Raw genomic sequence first — 14,034 nt, 5'->3', positions numbered from 1 at the left:
GAAATCAAGATTTAGGGGCTCCTGGGTGGCTTAGTGGGTTAAAGCCTCTGCCTTCAGCTCAGGTCATGATCTCAGGGCCCTGGGATCGGGGCCCACATCAGGCTCTCTGCTCTACAGGGAGCCTGCTTCCCTCTCTCTCTCTGCCTGCCTCTCTGCCTACTTGTGATCTCTCTCTCTGTTGAATACATAAATAAAATCTTAAAAAAAAAAAAAAGAAATCAAGATTTAATGAAAAACTACCAGTTTTCAGGCGGTATGGTAGTAGCACGGGAGTAGGCAAATGGAGAAAAAAAAGGAATAGGCAAAGGGAACAAAATAGAGAACCCAAAACAGATTCAAGCATACATGAAAATTCATTATAAGATAGCTTTGGCATTGTAAATGAGAGGAGAAATGAATTTCAGATGGAATATGTACTTAAATGTGAAAGGCAAAACTTTAAAACTTTCTAAAAAGATTTTATTATTTATTTATTTTTATTTTTTAAAAGATTTTACTTATTTATTTGATAGAGAGAGAGACAGCAAGAGAGGAAACATAAGCAGGGGGAAAGGGAGAAGGAGAAGAAGGCTCCCCACTCAGGAGGGAGGCCGATGCAGGGCTTAATCCAAGGAACCTGGGATTACGACAGCCGAAGGCAGATGCGCCAACGACAAGCCACCCAGGTGCCCCAAGATTTTATTTTTTAAAGTACTCTCAACACCCAACGTGGAGCTTGAACTCACAATCCCGAGATGAAGAATGACTTGCTCTACTGACTGAGCCAATCAGGTGCCCCAAAACTTTAAAACTTTTGGAAGGAAATACAGAAGAATATTTGTATACCTCAGGGTCAGGAAGGATTTCTCAAAATACATGAAACAGGGGCGCTGAAGTTGCTCAGATGGTTAAGGTCTGCTTCCATTGTGATCTTCAGATCCTGCGATGGAGCCCCATGGCGGGCTTTCTGCTCAGTGAAGAGTCTGCTTCTTCCTCTCCCTCTGCCTCTCTTCTGCTTGTGCTCTCTCTGTCTCTCTCTCTCAAAGAGATAAATAAAACCTTAAAAAATACATGAAGTAGAGCAAAACGCAAGACCAATTAACAAAAAAGAGAACAAGAAAATTTATTAAATATTAAAGATATTCAATTGTACTGCTAATTGGAGAAATACCAATCACAACTATAATAAGAAATAGTTTCACACACACACAATCCAAAGATGTAGAGGAAGGGGAACTTTAACACATTGTTGATAGGGATGAAAATTGATACAACTGGTTTAGAAAACCATTTGGTGGGGCACCTGGGTGACTCAGTCAGTAAACTGGCTGGCTCTTGATTTTGGCTTCTGTCATGATCTCAGGGTCATGACATGGAACCGGGGGTCAATGCTGAGTGTGGAGCCTGCTTGGGATCATCTTTCTCCTACTCTCTCTGTTCCTTCCCTGCTCACACACTCTCTTGCTCTCAAATAAATAAATCTTGAAAGAAAGAAAGAAAGAAAACACTCCGGCATTACCTAGGATTGACTACTGACTACTGACTACCTAGTAGTAGTCAGACTACTGACTACCTAGTAATGACTACTGACTACCTAGTAAATTTGAACACTTACATTCCTTAAGACCCAACAATTCCACTTCTAGATAATCATCCTAAAAACTCTTACACATATGCATTGGGAGAAATATTTGAGTGTTCATAGCAACAGTGTTTGCAACAGCAAAAACTGGAGCCAACCCCATGTCCAAAAGTAGACTGGATAAATAAATTGCGGTATCTTCTTACAATGAAACACTATATAGCAGAGAAATTGAATAGCTGAATCTCAGAAACAGAATGCTGAGTGAGAAAAGCAAAATGCATAGGAAGAGTGCAAAATGATTCCTTTTCTTTTTTTGAGATTCATTTATTTATTTTAGTGAGAGAGAGAGTGCCTGCTGCATACTCGAACAGGGGTAAGGGTTGGGGGGGAGGGGAGGACAGAAGGAAAAAATCTCCAGCAGACTCCCTGCTTAGTGCAGAGCCCTGCATGGGGCTCAATCTCACAATCCTAAAATCATGACCTGAGCTGAAATCGAGTTGGCCACTTAACTGACTGAGCCACCTAGGCTCTCCCAGATTGCTTCCATTTACAAAAAGTCCAAAACTAGGCAAAAAACTGTACAAACTGTACAAAACTAGGTAAAACTGTACAATGTTGTGTTTAGGGATACATTTATTTGTGATAAGAGAGTTATTAATACACACAGGGAACTTTTTTTTTTTTTGGTTGTCAAATGATTCTTCATTGAAATATTTCCTTTGAAATATTTCCCCTGTAGTTTCTAACCAGCTGGGCATTTCACTGCACCACTATTGATGTTCTCTACAATGTCATGAGGGTGGTAGCCATCAACATTGCAGCCAACAGACCAAGCAGTCTCTAGGATCTCTTTAATGATTCCAGAGAGTTCTCTGGCTAAGGATCAATGCTGCATATGCTGGGGAATGTGGACAGTCTCATCAGATTTGGTATTTCCACTGTGCTTAATGTTTTTCTGCTTCTTTCTGTCTCTTGGAAGTTCCTTGAAGGCTCTGATAATTGGGGCAGAGGCAGAAGGTGCTACTTCAATCTGGGCCGGTGTGTTCTGAATAGTCAGTTTCACTGTAATCCTCAGATCCTTTCAATTACTGGTGCCAGACTCTTTTGGAGACTGACCCAAGGGTTCAATCTCAGGGGCCAGGTCAGACATGGCACTGACTTCTCCACCAGTGTACCTTAGGTATACAACCTTGGTCTTGTTGGGGTCAAACGTAGGTGGCATACTGGGCACAGCCACTGTCAGAGGAACCTGTATTCGGGACGACTGAAGTGAGTTGCACCTTCACCTGCTCCAAGCTGAAAACTGAAAAAGATAATACAGAATTTAGTATGGTGGTTTCCTCTAGAGGAAAAGGCGGATATGATCACGGAGAGGCTCATGGAAGTAAGTTTCCCTGGGTAGAAGCCTTAGCAAGGGTAGTTTCAAGGAGTGGCGGGGTTAGAAGACAGAATGGTGGGCTGAAGGACAAATTGAAGCTAACGGCACGAATGACAGCTAGCGCAGTCAACTCATGAAAGAAATGTTGCTGGACGTCAGAGCAAATTAGATTCTCAGAAAGCAGGGAAAATGATCACTGGCAGAACAGACTTCTTTCTCATGAGACAGAAAGAGGGTGTGGTGAGGTGGATCTGTGAGGCTGGCTTTGCTTGAGCTGAATAGAGGTACAAGAATGGAACTGTAGGCTGGGAGCCTTCCTCATAGAGAGGGAGGGTCAGAATCTCTTTTCATTAGTTTTACAAAGACTGCGTGCCCTCTTGGAGACGAGCAAATAAGATCTCCAAGCAGCTCAGCAACTGTCTGCTTTGGCTCTCACGGGGCCCCTCTGCCAGGAATTCCCACTAGTCAAAGCCTGGGAACAATTGTGGTTGGCTTCCAGGAGCATTCACATGTTTTATGCGCCAGCTTTCTGTTCCTTTCAGCAGAATTAATGCATGATTGCTGCGACTGCCCACAAATGTAACTTAAAACTCCATCTCATTTCGACTTTATGGTGATGTTATAAAAGCTTCCCAGAGGAAGGGAGCACTCTTTATCTCTGTTAGTTTATTCAAAGGAATGGCTAAGAAAACTCTTTAATCTGGACACATATAAGAAAGAAATGATCAGGTTGAAAAGTCATGCATATGTATCTTGACTTTGGGAGTTCACCTGTAATTCACCTGTAATTCACTGGTGACTTGCCTCGAGAGAAATCCAGAGCTACCAAGGGGCAGGGAAAGGAAATGTGTTCTAACAGCTCCAGATGAAGAGTGACAGGGATGGGAACAACCCTGAAGAGGGTCAAAGCACACGCAGGAGAGGTTTCACACCCTGCCAAGAAAAACTGCTGCCATGGCAATGGGATAGGGAAGTTCTGAAATTGTAGAGAAAATCCAGTACTCACCCTCTCCTGGTGATCTCTCCACCTGATGCTCCCTGAAAGAGTGGGGGTGGGGGGATGGAGACAATTATATTAAGAAAAAGGAGATCATCACGTTTCTTTACCCACGGAAACCAGGCCCATTTCAAAGCAGATCAGAAAAATCTGGTTCAAAGTAAGCTTGTTCCAAACCTTGGTAAGACTGAGACACCTTTCTAGGGTTCCGCGTAGCCCTCCTTCCGTGTTGGGGTGGCAGTTTCCAGTCATGCTTCTTCGGAATGTTGAATGAGGTTCCATTCATTCACACATTCACTTTATTAAGGCTCACTATCTTCAGGGAACTCTTCTAGGTGCTGAAGAAGTAACTAAGAAAAACAGACAACACCGGACCAAGTTAAAGGTGTGCATGATGTGATTTGAATACAGGAGTCAGGAGTGCTCAGTGCATCTGTCTGTATCATCTGGGATGGTTCTGAGAGCTACTTACAAAGCAGCTCTTTGGAACAGGAGCTTCCTTACCTTCTCCAGCTCTAATGAGTCTGCTTCATTCATCACTGTTGAGCTCCCACCGAGCCATTCCAGTCAAGCGAGCGAAGAATATACTGAAATATCCATTTGGCCACAGGCTGAGGGATGGTTTTCTCCCAATTCCCCACTCCCCCTCCAATGAACCTCCTGGCCAACCGTGCGCGGAAAAGCTCACCACACCGCAGCCCCCTTCCCGCCCACTCTTCAGAAGGAGGCGCTACTTCTGGCGGACCAGGGAGGGAGAGCTGCCCCAGCTGGGAGCGGCCTGCAACCCAGGGACAGCCCACCGGCCTTCCACCTCCCACAGGTCCCCGCAGTGTGGGGCGCTGGCCGCTGCGGGGCGCTGCGGCCCCACTTTAGGAGCCGCGGGTGGGGCGGGGCCAGGGCAGGGAGAGCTGCGGGCGCGCGGAGCTCCGCCACAGGTAACCTGCGGGAGCCGGGGGCGCAGCCCAGCGAGCGGGCGGCGAGAGGCGCGGCGCTGGGCGGCGCCGAGGCCCAGGGGCCGCCGGAGCCTGCGGGAACCCGTCCCCGTCGTCTCCCCTCGCCCCCCACCCTGTCGCCGGCAGCGGTCCCTGCGGCGCGGACATCCGGCGCGCGAGAGAAAGGTACGGTGCGACCTCGCTGGGTTCCTTCGAGACCCCTCGACATCTGAGGGCCAACGTCCCCGACTCCCGGGGGACCTCCCGGTGTCGGAGGTGGGGGCGCTGCTCCCTCTGCGCCCCCAGGTCGCAGCCTGCTTGAGGGAGGACACCCAGAGGGAGCGCGTTGCCCCCTCCCCTGCGGCCTCCGGAAAGCCGGGACCGGAGCGGGGGGGTCTTCCTGGGGCACCTCTCTGATCGCTTTGCTTCACTTGCCTCCCTGGAGTGTAGAACTTTGGGTCGGGGTGGAGAACTTAGTCGTCTTGGCTCGTCCCCCTCCTCTCTCTCCCGCGAGCTCAGAGTTTGAAGAAAGTGGTGGTAGGGGGGCGGGGGTCGCCGGGTATTTCTCCCGGAGGCGGTGGCTGGGGGGTCTGCGGGAGTCAAGGAGGGTTCCTGTTGGTCGCCGTGCGCTCTGCGCCGCCCCCGGGCCTGCGGGTCGGCCTCAGAGGGACCGGGTTCGGTTCGGACGCGCCAGCAGCCTGCCCCCCACCTCCTTACCCCTTTGAGGACTGCCAGGAGGCGCAGACCCGGCAGGGTGCGGGGCGCGGGGGGGGGGGCTGGACTCCCGTCCCGGAGAGGTCCGCCCCGGCTGGAATTAAGCTCTCGGAAGAGTTAGCCAGAGGCATCTCCCAGGGTCGGGGCAGAGGAAGCGAGGCACGTTGATTTGAGGGCAGACACCAGTTTACCGACTCTTGTCTTGGGGATTTAAGTGCGGTGCTAACGCTAGATTTGGGGAGAGTGGGGGCAAGTGTGGAGCAGTATTTGTGACAGGAGAGGGGCTTGAATTTCCTAAAGCTGGTCCGGAATGTTTTCCCGGCGGCACACGGAGATGGCTCAATGGTGGAGATCTGCTTTGGGGTTCTGAGATTGTGTCTCGATTCCACCACTTGTTAGGTGTGTGACTTTGGAAACTCCATTTCTTTTTTTCCTCCTTCCTTCCTTCCTTCCGCTAGTCAAATGAATCAGTAGGAGCGGAGAAGGAAGGAAGAAATGTGTAATTGGCTGCGATCAATTAATTGTAAACACCACTGCACTTGGACCAGCCTGGAAAACCCATTTCATTGAACTTCGTTTTTTAAACTGTAAACTGGGTGTATTATACATAGTTGGGTAGTATTGTGGAGATTAAATGAAATGTTGTAAGTTAAACCCTTGGCATGGTGCTCTTGAATGTTAGGCGTTCTTTTTGTGAACCTGTTGGATGAGGATATTCATTCGTGTTTAGGTCATGTCTATTAGGCCAATGTCAGTGGAAAGAACTTGGCAATGAAGACAAGCACACCTGGGTCCACAGTAGTACACAAGTGCACTGATTGTCTCTGAGGAGGTATTTCCCACCCCTTGAAGAGCAATAGCAACCTGTTGTTCTTGCATGTAGGAGGTGCAACCGTACATGTTTAACTTCCTTCTGCCATCCCTAGCAGGTGCTTAGCATATGGCAAATGAATTTTTTTAAAAAATTAGGGACATGAATTAAAATTGGAAGAGTTTTCTACCCTTTTGGTCATAAGTGGGGAGGGTAGAGTTGGAGAGGGTGAAGAAGAATAACACACCATAAAACAACTAGCTGCACATTGTTGAAAGGTAGGAACCAAGGGGGATAAAAAAATGCTCATTTAATGGGGCCTCTGGCTGGCTCAGTCACTGGAGCATGTGACTCTTGATCTCAGGGTTGTGAGTTTGAGCCCATGTTGGGTGTAGAGTTTACTTAAAAAATACACATATAAATATATATAAATATATATATTTATATATATATTGGGATACTTGGCTGGCTTAGTTGGAAGAATATGCAACTCTTGATCTCAGGGTTATGCACTGGAACCCTACGCTGGGTAGAGACTACTTAAATAAAAACATATATACATATACATATATGTATATATGTATTTATATGAAGAGAAAAATATAATATTAAGAGAACTTTTAATTTGTTAACTCCATGTTTTTCAGTGATTGTACCAAAAATTAACCTAATTTCCCATTTAAACCTGTCACCCTCTCCAGAGCCCTCTGGCTAAGCATTTACTCCCAAGTAGAGGCTGATGGCTAGTGATTCAACTCAGCTTAGAGACAATGCATACTTTTAACTCTGGTGGCCCTACCACATAGAAATTATGGTGTCCCTATCCCTACAGTGAAATCTACCTACACAAAGTATCAAACTACACTTCCGGTGTAAAGAATAAGAATAGAACGCATACACCTAAGTACTCATCACCTAGCTGAAGAATTAGAGCATCTCCAGCACCTTGGAGCCCCCCAGTATCTCTCCCCACGACATTCCAGCCCTCCTTCTACCTGGAAGGAAGCGCTGGTTAGATTTGTGTTAATTTCTTTTTCCTTGCTTTTCACACATCATGTGCTACATAAAAAGCTCTGTGAAAGGGAACTTTCCAAACAAGTGTTTTCACGATAACCTGGAGCATTCTTATTGAACTTAAAAGCAGGATATTAAGAGTGGGATGCAAACCACAAAAAAAGCTGACAGTCTCTGGGGAGTACTGGGGAGGTAGTAGTCTGTCTTTCAAGGTTTTCCCCAGGTTTCCTTGGCACAGGCTCTGCGGGTGTGTTCTGTCTGTACAGGGGAGGCTCAGTCTCTTCCAACATAGCTTGGAGGCTATAATTTTTAAAAGCTTTGCTTGAGTCCCTAAGAATGAGAAAAACAGTAATTTGTGTGCATATGTTTGAGAAGTTTTTTTAAAAATACAAATTATTCAGGGGAACATTGTGTAGGATTTGAAGGATTAAGCCGACAGAGAGCAACCTTTAAAAATGGTTTTAACCCAAATTCTTCTTTTCCTGGTTATTACGTTTGCGTTTTGGACTTTGTGACTTTTGCAGGGTCACACAGCTCTCCTTGGAGAATCTTGCACAACTTTGTCACTACTTGATTAAGGCAAAAGATTCCTAAACTTGGTTCGTGGCTCCCTTAGTATATTAATAATTTTTTCACAGTGCCTGTAGTTTTAAGTAGTTCGTCCTAGTTGGGTTCAAACAACCTATTAAGTATTAATGTCCTAACAACGTAGAAGCTATTTAAAAAAAAAAAAATTGGGGCACCTGAGTGACTCAGTCGTTGGGCATCTGCCTTTGGCTCAGGTCATGATCCCAGGGTCCTGGGATCCAGCCCTGTGTTGATCGCCAGGGAGCATACTTTCCTTCTCCCACACCCCTTGCCTGTGTTCCTGCTCCTGCTAGCTCTCTCACTGTCAAATAAGTAAATAAAATATTTTAAAAAAATACACATAAGCTGGGAGAAAAAATACTGTTATATCATTCTTAAATAACCCCAATCACAAGCAGTATGTGTATGCCTGTACTAATTCCTAAATCTTGGGAATAGATTGGTTAGCACCGCTCTCATTTCCTGTTCCACATTGACTTCTCTGTAGTACTTGCTTTCTATCACAGCACCCACTGAAAACCCAGGTTTTGCAAAGATGTGGATGATGTCATCCATAGGAGCATAAAGTGACCTGACATTGCAACTGAATTCTGGTTGGTAGGTTCAGCATTTTCCAACATGCTGAATACACGGTTTCCCTCAAAACTTTGAAATATCCTGAAGTTGCCCTTGTGAATTTGCTGCAGTATCCAGAGTGCCTTGGTGCTCAGTTTGGGCATTGTTGGTTGGTTTAAGGTAAAACCTTCTGGGGAGAGAGCAGTTATTAAAGAAGAGGTCAGTCTGCCTGAAGTAGCCCCAGGTTAAGCTACTGTGTGGAGTCGCTAAATCTTGGTTTTTCCTCCACATAAGACAGGATGGGTCATTAAGAGGATTAAACTAGGGGCTCCTGGGTGGCTCAGTGGGTTAAGCCGCTGCCTTTGGCTCAGGTCATGATCTCAGGGTCCTGGGATCCAGTCCCGCATCGGGCTCTCTGCTCAGCAGGGAGCCTGCTTCCCTCTCTCTCTCTCTCTCTGCCTGCCTCTCCATCTACTTGTGATTTCTCTCTGTCAAATAAATAAATAAAATTTTTTAAAAAAATTAAAAAAAAGGATTAAACTAGAGTGTACACAAAATCATCTCTAAAGGGCCTGGAATATAACAGTCTCAGGAAATGATGCTCTTTTATGATTGTTAAATAGTACTAAATAGTCCCGTAATAGGTAAATATATCATAGTTCCTATTTAAGAGTAGCCAGTGGCGGGGGGGGGGGGGGGGGGGAGGGAAAAGCCAGTCAGTGCTTAAAATCTCAATCCTAGCAAATAAATTATGAAGTAGTTGGTTCACTATATAAAATGCCCTATCGTTTTTCAAACAGCAAATTCTGGTGTGCCGTCGTGGTACATTTTGACTTTCAGACCCACGTTTGGAACGTTCATTTTCATTTGCCAACATGTGCCCAGGTTTGAGGAGAAAGCCGTAACTGATTGGAGGGAGAAGGCCTGAACTTGGATCAGTAGATTTCTGATTTCAGGAGGGAAGTACTTTGTCTTAGGTCTTGGGAAGTTTGGACCTGGGTTTGTAGGGCTCAGGGCAGGCTGCCCCCAAATGGCATAAAGATTGTTTACAGTTAAGAGTAATAGAGGGGCGCCTGGGTGATTCAGTGGGTTAAGCCTCTGCCTTCAGCTCAGGTCATGATCTCAGGGTCCTGGGATCGAGCCCTGCATCAGGCTCTCTGCTCGGTGAGGAACCTGCTTCCTACTCTCTCTCTGTCTGCTTCTCTGCCTACTTGTGATTTCTGTCTGTCAAATAAATAAATAAAATCTTAAAAAAAAAAGAGAGTAATAGAAACCCAGCAGATGCAGCAAAGGTGCTCAGCTTCCCCATAATTGCCTAAATTTACAACTGGAAAGGTCAGACTGCAACAGGAGGAGAAGTATTAACAGAGGTCCCCTTTAGGAACTCATCTGCATAATGGAACATCTTGTTTTTCCAAACATCTTCTTTTACCTTCTGGCTCATGAATTTTCTTCCCTTTGGCCCCTACCTTTTTCCTTAGCTCCTATGAGCTTCAGATTGCCTTGTTTGAGTCACTAAGTCTTTGGAATCTCTGTCTGTGTGGATTCCCCCTAACTATGCCTATTACATTTTATTTTCTCCTGTTAACCTGTCTCTTGTCAGTTTGATTCTAAGTCCATCTAGAAGGAACACAGGGCAGAGGAAGTTCTTCTTTCCTGGCCCGTTACAAACCTGGAGATATTTCGAGTAGTGCTTAATTTTTACATGTACTTACAACATAGAGAGGCAGATAATCTTTCCAGATGAAAAAGTTTTATTAAACTTATTAGCATCCCATGCCAATTCCTGTCCATTAGTAAGTGGTACTTACTAATCCTCCAAGGAAAGGCTGACTTGAATAAAGATGTCCCACATGGCTGTCATGGTGTCTTTCAGGAAAGAGACCTTTACTCCCGTGTCCTGTTCATTTTTCAGACCCTAAGCCTAAGTTAGAAGCTGGTGATAATTTGACAATCTGTGAGAATACAGTCCATAGTGATATTGATAGTGTATAAATATATAGTATACCAATAGTGATATTTGTAGTGTAGTTTTTTTATTTTTATGGTTGCTTGTTTCTGTCATTTATCATTGAGCAAGCTGTACAGAACCGTAGGTGATGATGCTTCCAAGTTGACATAAATACCACTGGATACAATTTTTATTTGTTTTGATTCCTTTTTTTTTTTTTTTTTTTTTTTTTTTAAGTCAGCTCCATGCCCAATGTGGAGCTTGAGCTCAGGACCCTGAGGTCAAGAGTTACATGCTCTGCTGACTGAGCCAGCCAGGCACCCCTAGTTCCTAAGGTTGAGGGCTTTTAATTTCTTTGTAAAATTTGGGGGATGTATGTGAGTGGGAGAAACTATTTTGATTCTTTTTAACTGTTTTTTTCCTCTCTCTCTCTTTTTTTTTTTTCCATTTGATGCCTGATGTGGGAAACAAAGGCAAAAGAAAAAAAATAAATTTTCTTCCTACTTCCATCCCATTGACACAAGCAGAGTGACCTCCCACTGGGAGCTCAACTACCTGGATGTTAACATTTTGCTGAGGGCAAAAGGCCATCTTAGCCCCACCCCCTCAGGATCCTGTGAGTGTACCTTAAACACATAGAAATTCCTTTGGAAGCTCCCTTTATCTCTTACATTCTCCCTTCCCCCCAGATACATCTTGAGAATCATCCTTCAATCATCTGGCCACTGATACACATCTGAAGGGTCTCAGGACTGAGGGTTACTAACAATAAATGACCTGCCCAAACAATGGCTGGCCCCCTCAGGTCCTAGAAACCTTCTTCCCAAAATACCTTGGAGGTTTGTTCTTTCCCTAACTCCCTGCCAACCTGAAGGTATATAATTGCCACCCTCATAACCCCAGGGCAGCTCTTTCTGCCCGTGGGTCCAAGCTCCCGTGCTTTTATAAAATCACCTTTTTGCACCAAAGATGTCTCAAGAATTCTTTCTTGGCTGTTGGCTCCAGACCCCAACAACACTCTAAAAACCACATCAATGCCCATATACTTGTCAGCATCATTTTCATTTAACAGAATTTCCCTCTCTCTCTCTCTTTTTTTTTTTTAAAAAGAAGGGAAGCCTTGGTGGCTCAGTTGGTTAAGCATCTGATTCTTGATTTCAGCTCTGGTCCTGAGATTGAGCCCCACATAGGGCTCCATGCTCAGTGGGGAGTCTGCTTCAGATTCTCTCTCTCCCTCTGCCCTTCCCCTCCCACTGTGTGTGCGCTCTTTCTCTCTCAAATAAATAATTTTTTTAAATAAAAAAAGAAATAAGATTTTCAAATCTTTCCCTGGGTTGGTTTGATTATATTTAATACCCAATATCTTAAGGTTTTAGGGTCCAAAGTAGAAAACTACATTATGGATAATAAAACTAATTAGAATGAATTGTTTTTCCTTTTGTCACCTGTTACTCTTTTACTGAAAAGAAAATGGAGGGGCGCCTGGCTGGTCCATTGTATAGAGCATTCAACTCTGGATCTCAGTGTTGTGAGTTTGAGCCCCACATTAGGTGTAGAGATTACTTAAAAAAATTAAAAGAAGATTGAAAATTAGAAAGTTTGAGCATCTATTCAACTATTAGAATTCAGTGTTCTTGGGTGCCTGGGTGGCTCAGTGGGTTAAAGCCTCTGCCTTAGGCTCAGGTCATGATCTCAGGGTCCTGGGATGGAGCCCCGCATCCGGCTCTCTGCTCAGCAGGGAACCTGCTTCCTCCTCTCTCTGCCTGCCTCTCTGCCTACTTGTGATCTCTGTCAAATAAATAAATAAAATCTTAAAAAAAAAAAAGAATTCAGTGTTCTTGGAATATGCTTGACATTAGTATTCTTATGAAAAACTAGGAAAGGGCATATAAAGATGAAAACATTTAATTTAAATTTGGGTGCTTGTTGGTAGCTGAATGGACTTTTTTATTAAACACTGGATTTTTTTTTTTAAGATTTTATTTATTTATTTATTTGACAGGCAGAGATCACAAGGAGGCAGAGAGGCAGGCAGAGAAAGAGAGAGAGGGAAGCAGGCTCCCTGCTGAGCAGAGAACCCGATGCAGGACTCGATCCCAGGACCCCGAGATCATGACCTGAGCCAAAGGCAGCGGCTTAACCCACTGAACCACCCAGGCGCCCCTGAATGGACTTTTTACATCACTGACTTGTTCTTGGTATAAGAACGGGGATTATGGGAAATATTTCTACCCATTATGGTAAAAAAAGATTCTTTTTTTAAAAAGTGAATTTAGTGGATCGAACAGTAAATAGTAACCAAGAATGGAGAAGTAGCCCAAAGTAAACTAATCTTAAGCGCTAAAGAGGAACAAGCAAGACCTTTTGTTTTTGTTTTTATAAATGACACCTGCTTTAATAAATCTTTCTAAAATGAATAGATACAATAGAATAAGGTTTATTTATTTATTTATTTTTTACAGATATTAAGTAGATGAAAGATGAATATAGAACTTAGTTCTATTGAGGCTGTGACCTTTTCCACATTAGCTTTAGGAATCTTCTCTCATATCATCTGGCTGGGTTAAGTGAGCTGCGGAAGATGGATGAGCAGATCCTGGGACCTTGGAGACGGTGGGAGAACATTGATAGACATCAGGAAACTGGGGATAGTCCTGGCCACCAGCTCACTCTGGAGCTCTAGACACTCTGATTTTCTTAGTCTCAGTTTTTTCTTCACTAAATAAGGGGACAAGACCAAAATACTTCTTTTTTTTAAATTAAGATTTTATCTATTTATTTAACAGAGAATGAGCGAGCACATGCAGGGGGAGCAGCAGGCAAAGGGAGAGGGAGAAGCAGGCTCCCCACTGAGCAGGGAGCCTGATGTGGGGCTTGATCCCAGTACCCTAGGATTATGACCTTAGCCAAAGGCAGACACTTAACAGACTGAGCCACCCAGGCGCCCCCCAACATACTTCTTGGAAAATGCACAGGTCTGTGAAATTATACATTTCACAATGGCAACACTGTTTTCCCATAATTTTAGAGAGAGAAGTCTTCAAGTTGACCTGATGGTTTGTTGAACAAAGGGAACTATTGAGATTGTTAATTTGATGTAACCTGATGATTTCCTTTCAGTATGAACATCAGTAACTTCCTTTGTGGTGTCTTTTTTTTTTTAAGATCTTATTTACTTATTTGAGAGAGAGACTGAGAGAGAGAGAGAGAGCATGAGCAGGGCAGAGGGTGAGGGGCAAGCAGGTTCTCTGCTGAGCAGGGAGCCCAATATGGGACTCCATCCCAGGACCATGACCTGGGCGGAAGGCAGATGCTTAAGGGACTGAGCCATCCAGGTGCCCCAGGGTGTGGTGTCTTTTAAGACGTCTGTGTATTCACATTCTACAGTATAAGCCAAGAGTGCCATTTTATTCTAAAAGTTGCTTCTAAGTTCAAAAAAAATCATATTCTTATTTCAGTGAGTTAGAATATTCAGTTTCTTTCTTTCTTTTTTTTCTCCTGCATTTTATTCTAATTCTAGGAAAGTCCCA

At 44.4% G+C, this 14,034-nt stretch overlaps 1 protein-coding gene and 1 pseudogene across 3 annotated transcripts in view; one reads left to right on the top strand and one right to left on the bottom strand.

The window, feature by feature from the left end:
* Positions 1–2,279: 2,279 nt before the first annotated feature.
* Positions 2,280–2,862, bottom strand: LOC131833121 (large ribosomal subunit protein uL11-like; annotated as a pseudogene).
* A 1,998-nt stretch (positions 2,863–4,860) lies between these two features.
* The window catches only part of ANKRD6 (ankyrin repeat domain 6), a 188,146-nt gene continuing 178,972 nt past the window's right edge, over positions 4,861–14,034 (top strand). For all 3 annotated transcript variants that reach the window (XM_059177098.1, XM_059177089.1, XM_059177090.1), the window contains exon 1: positions 4,861–5,057. The gene's annotated coding sequence lies outside the window, so the exon portion shown is untranslated. The remainder of the gene's footprint in view (positions 5,058–14,034) is intronic.

This window comes from Mustela lutreola, chromosome 6 (assembly GCF_030435805.1).
Source record: "Mustela lutreola isolate mMusLut2 chromosome 6, mMusLut2.pri, whole genome shotgun sequence".
Taxonomy (NCBI): Eukaryota; Metazoa; Chordata; class Mammalia; order Carnivora; family Mustelidae; genus Mustela; species Mustela lutreola.
Note: the sequence above shows the minus strand (reverse complement) of the source record. Positions and strands in the feature narration are given on the sequence as shown.